Source organism: Sceloporus occidentalis, unplaced genomic scaffold, assembly GCF_023333645.1.
Source record: "Sceloporus occidentalis isolate IW3139 unplaced genomic scaffold, rSceOcc1.0.p SCAF_99, whole genome shotgun sequence".
NCBI lineage: Eukaryota > Metazoa > Chordata > Lepidosauria > Squamata > Phrynosomatidae > Sceloporus > Sceloporus occidentalis.
Window position 1 is genome coordinate 2775001 of NW_028317079.1, and position 6065 is coordinate 2781065.

Genomic DNA, 6065 nt, shown 5'->3' on the forward strand with positions numbered 1-6065 from the left:
ACACTACACTATCCCCAATATATAATGTGGTTTTGCACTAAGCACTGCAGCTCTGCAAAACGAACTCTCTCTGTCTCTATCTCTCTCTCTCTCCCCCAGTGTCGCACATCCGGCAGTAATGTCACTGACCCGGGTGTGGTTCAGTCCCCCAAGGCTAATGACACACCAAGTTGTTACAGGGGATCGGGCTGCAGAAAGCCAGCAACGCTGGCTTCTGCTGCCAGGGGGGGGTCCAGGCTGTCAAACGACAGCCTGTTCTCCCGTGCAGCGGCAGGGATGTGTTCCTGACGCTGCACGAAAGGCTAGACGTCCCGGTACGTCTATAGGGGATTGAAGGGGTTAAGTGAAATGCAAAGATGGTACATGAAGGGTGGGCTTTAACAATAAATAAATAAATAAAAATGGGCTGCTCAGTCTTAAATGCCCGAGCCTATTTTTTTGTCCCAGTCCGGGCCTGGGTATAACCTGTACAGAGAGAGAAAAAAGTGAAACAATATACATGGACATTTTATGCAGAAAAATGTAGCATTGTACAAAATGCTTCAACTAATGTCGGGAAGTTTTACCGTACTTTACTGAGAGGGTGAGAGGATTAGTAGAATAGTGTCCCAGCAGAAAGAGTAGCTGTTAATATAGTGAGAAAACATGTGCATTTAGTTTAGTAAAATACCCGAGGAATGCGAAGCGTTCTGGGTAGCGAGAGCTCGTAAGCCACTGGATTGATCCGACGTAAACCATGGGGCCAACTTCATGGAAGGGACCCGGAGTCTCAGGAACTGCGTAGACAGCCAAACCCTATCGCCAGGCCGATACGAGGGGTTGGGAGAACGTTTCTTGTTGGCCTGAAGTTGCTGGAGCTGAGCAGTGCGTTCCAGTGCAGAGTGAACCGAAGCCTAGGTGGCACAGATGGAAGCAAGCCTCTCCTCCAGATCCGGAACAGGAGAAACTGGTAATGTCTCTGGGAGAGACTACGGATGGAGACCATACAGGCAAAAAAACGGAGAGATCCTGGTAGACTCCTGGAGCGTTATTCCGTGCGAATTCTGCAAACGGCAGTAGATCGACCCAATTATCCTGATGGTCATTGATGAAGAGACGCAGGTACTGCTCCAGATGTTGATTCGCTCTCTCCACTAGACCGTTCGTCTGAGGGTGATATGCCGAGGAGAAGGCCAAGGTGATGCCTAAGGACTTAGTAAATTCGTGCCAGAATTTTGCTACGAATTGGGTGCCTCTGTCCGACACGATTTCAGACGGCACTCCGTGGAGCCGAACAATCTCTCGGATGAAAATGGGTAACTTCCGTAGCGGAATAAAGTGTGCCATCTTCGAGAAACGGTCCACCACCACGAGAATCACAGTATGTCCCCTGGACGGAGGCAACTCAACAATAAAGTCCATGGCCACATGAGTCCAGGGAACCGAGGGACAGGGAAGAGGTCGAAGAAGGCCAGCAGGACGAGTGCGAGAGGACTTGTTAGCTGCGCACCTATTACAGGACTGGACGAAAGCTGTAACGTCCCTGCCCCAGTGAGGCCACCAAAAAGTCAGTGAAAGTAAGTCCTTAGTGCGCGCCACTCCCGCATGTCCCGAGGTCCTGGCACCATGAAGCGTGCGTAGGATAGGTAGCCGCAAACTGGGAGAAACATACAATCTCCCTGGAGGCAAGGAGTCCGGAGCCTGACCTTGAGAGCGAGTGATGTGATCCAGCAGGGGAGCATAACCTCGAAACCGAATGACGGCAATGACCTGGGTAGAGGGGACAATGGGTTCAGGTGCTCTACTCTTCTCGTCTGGTCATGTATACATGCGGGATAGCACGTCCGCTTTAGCGTTCTTTGAACCGGGACGGTAAGTCAGCACAAAGGTAAAGCGGGAGAGGAAGAGAGCCCACCTGGCCTGACGAGGATTGAGACACTTGGCCGACTCCATGTATTGGAGGTTCTTATGATCGGTCAGGATCAACGTAGGTATAGAAGCCCCCTCCAGCAGGTGACGGCACTCCTCCAAGGCCAGGATAACCGCCAACAGTTCCTTGTTACCGATATCGTAATTCCGTTCAACTGCAGAAAAGTGAGAAGTAGCCACAAGAATGCAGTGGTCCGCTGTAGGAAGCCCGTTGGGAGAGTATAGCTCCAACTCCCGACTCAGAAGCATACACCTCCAGGACAAACGGCAGAAGAGGGTTGGGATGCCGTAACACCGGGGCCGTCGTGAACTTCTCTTTGAGAAGAGCAAACGCAGAGATCGCCTCGGAGGACCACTCCGAGACATTGGCCCCTTTCCTGGTTAAGTCTGTGAGAGGTGCAACAATCCTTGAGTAATTACGGATGAAGCGTCTGTAGTAGTTAGCGAAACCAAGGAAACGCTGAAGTGCCTTGAGACCTATAGGCCGTGGCCAGTCCTTAATCGCCAGTACCTTTGATGGGTCCATATGAAACCCCTCAGGAGTGATAACGTATCCCAGGAAGTCACCTTGCGGGTCTCAAAGACGCACTTGTCCAATTTGGCAAACAGGCCGTGATGTCGAAGACGACTCAATACTTGACGAACCTGTTCGCGATGGGTGGCTAAGTCCGCAGAGTAAATGAGGATGTTGTCCAGATAAACAACGACAAATTGCTGGAGAAAGTCCCGAAGACAGTCGTTAATAAACTCCTGAAACACCGCCGGAGCATTGCACAGACCGAACGGCATGACCAGGTACTCGTAGTGTCCGGAACGTGTATTGAATGCTGTTCTCCATTCATGGCCGGCACGGATACGGACCAAGTTATAGGACCCACGAAGATCCAACTTGGTAAAGATCTGGGCCCCACGTAACCTATCGAAGAGTTCGGAGATGAGGGGAATGGGATACAAATCATCCGAGTGTTGCTAGACACAGATGACAGACCCAGCACCCCCAAAGCAGGCCCTCTGCCTCTCCTGCGCGGCAACTCAGCGGACGACGGTGGAAGCGGCAGTGCGTTGGAGGGGGGTCTCCCTCTCCTGCGTGGTGGCTGCTGCGGAGGTGGCCGTGGGTTGGAGGGGGGGTCTCCCTCTCCTGGGTGGCGGCTGCTGCGGAGGTGGCCGTGCGTTGGAGGGGGGTTTCCCTCTCCTGCGTGGTGGCTGCTGCGGAGGTGGCCGTGCGTTGGAGGGGGGTCTCCCTCTAATGCGTGCCGGCTGCTGGGGAGGTGCCCGTGCGTTGGAGGGGGTCTCCCTCTCCTGCGTGACAGCTGCTGCGGCAACGTGGGAGCCGAGGACAGGTGAGTAACACTAGGCCAACATTGTCAAATCCAAGCTTGGGCACACTATATTATATGATATCTTTTGTGTCTATTTTGGGAAGTCTGATACCACTCTCTTGTTTTTATTAAATATTTAAGTTTTTTATATTGAGTAATGTGCACCATTTTATTCTATTCTGTACGTTAATTTATTATTTTTATATATGTAGCAAAGCATATTTTGTAGATAGTATGTTGCTTTCAATAAAGCATCTTTGGTGATTAATTATTTAACAGCCCATACACCAGAGCTATTTTAGTAGGTCTAATTTTGGAAACAACTGCCACATGACTTTATTTTTTGTTTGTGTTTAACCAGTAGTATGAACATTACTCTATTCTTGTTTGTTCAGGCATTAGAGCTGTTGAACAATGTCAGTAAGTCAACCTGGGCAGTTGCATCTAGAAGAAAACTAAAGATCTAGATTCTCATTGAAACAGTGACATGTCCAAAGGACCTTCCAGTTTAAGTTTAGAATATGGATATCATTGATCCGGATTTTAAATCCGTTATGATTTATGTAGTCATAGCTTCTTCCTCTAGTTCTTTTAATGTTTGGTGGTTGTTATAGATGAGTTTTGTATGTATTTGTCATAAAACAATAAAACTATATTAGAATGTACTAACCATGGGTTAGTGTAACTCAAGTATTTAATCCTGAGTTATGTATGTCATTCTTTTATTGTAATAATAATAATACAATAATAATATGTTTTATTTTCTTTTTCATTGCCCCTATTTGGAACCCAGTCCCTCTGTAGCCCCCTACCCGATGTCCCCACTACTGGAATATTTGCTGGGTGTCATTGTAACATAGTGTTCTATAGCCCTAAAAGCCACACTAATATGTGTACATACAGCAAATTGCACAAACAGACATATCTTATTTTTCATAAAATGTTTTCACAGTGAAATACACTACAATTACGCTATAATTAGAAAGCCGTAGAAAATATCTACAAAAAGCCATGCCCCTTAGCCAGACCCCATAAAAACAATAATTATTTGTTGATATGTGATATGATATGTGTGCACATAAGAGAATGTACCCATAACACTGGTGCTATAATGTTCCAGGTGATCTAATGTAAAAATCTGGGCTAATTATGAAGGAGTGGGCTTGATAAGAGAACTTATTCCAATGTCCTCTGTGGAATATATTAATTGCTAAAGTTTTCTATGCTAAACATAACTCCTTGACTACAGGAAACATTAGACAATATAATACTGTATATTCAACTAACTGAAATAATAATTTACTCAATTTTGTCAAATGCAAGTATTGGAACCCTAAAAAACGTTCATAATGTCAAATGAACGTGAAACGTAAAGGAGTAGCTCGGGGTTTGAGAACCTTAAATACCTTAAAATAGAGAAAAGCCACCTGAGACGTGGAGCCAGGCTTTGTGACAAAAACCCATCTTTCACACTAATTTTAAACTGCATAAAGGTTAAATGATGAAATTCTGTCTACCTGGGGGATCTAACTTCTGGGTTCATTGGTTCATTTGAACTGCAGCCTAGAAATGTCAGCAATATGGAGTGTATTCAGTTTACAGAGTTATACGATCTCTCCCTTAGACTCCAGCTGTTAAAAGTTTTCACATACACATGTAGTCACTAGCATATCAGCCTCAACATCTTGTAAGTCTGCATTCCATTGCATAATAGCTGCTGCCATATCTCATAATGTTGCATCAGCTTCAAAACAGCAAGGACTCCCATTAACAAATATGATAACGCTAACTTGAGGATTAACCAGGAAAAAAATGACGTTAAAATATTTTGTTTAGAAATTCTAATATACCCTAATACCATATAGTATATATATATATATATATATATATATATATATATATACACACACAAAGAGTGTGTGTGTGGAATTATGGATAAAAATTGTGTTGCATAAGTGGGCCAACCAGCAGGAAAAATCTATTTTTTGCTAGTGCTCAGAATTGTTCTTTATGCTCCTATAGAACATTAGACTTGCATCTGAGAGAGCTTTGTACTTAAAGTAAACTCAGAGAGGAGTCTGCAAAGATTTTGGGGTGCAGTTGAAACAACCGATATCTACATTCAGAAAAGAATCAGCGCACACGCAGCAAATTCTATTTAAATATACCTATCTCAAATAGAAATATTCAGCATTTATATGCTAGTTGGGTACTTGCTTCCCATTTTGTAAATACTTTGAAATCCTGACCAAGACACAGTTTTTACTCCATAAATGATGTCCAGAGAGGACAATTAATTTCAGGAATGTCCCAGTTGGTTAAAAAGTAATGTAGTACCACTGATCCAGGTGCATGTTAAGCAATACATGGAGTAGATAGGGCTCAGAAAATTTAGGGTACTAAGCAGTATAAAGTCATATAGTGTGATGAAATCCCCAATATTTGTACTTAAGATAGGAGTTTCTAAATAGCATTTTCAGCATGTATCTGATGGGTGTGCACTAATGAACATTGAGGGCTGCCCCACCATAGTGGCAACTGAGGCACCTGCAAGCTCAGAGATTGTGAGAATTTTCCTAAATGGTGTCCTTCAGTTTGTGATACCATGAGAACAGTAAAGTTGTGATCACAGGATGTATCTCAGCCTAGAGCTGTGTGGTTGAGTTAATTGTAAATACAAAACTAATATGTATGCTAATGGCTGCTTTGGGCTTTTTCATACAAACAGCACTTGCTCACTGCTCCCTACTTCTGTAGTCCTTGATCTTCAGGGTTTGAATCTCCCAACCTGAAAGCTACCTACTCCCTACTAGCTTTCAGGATGGAGGATATCACCAG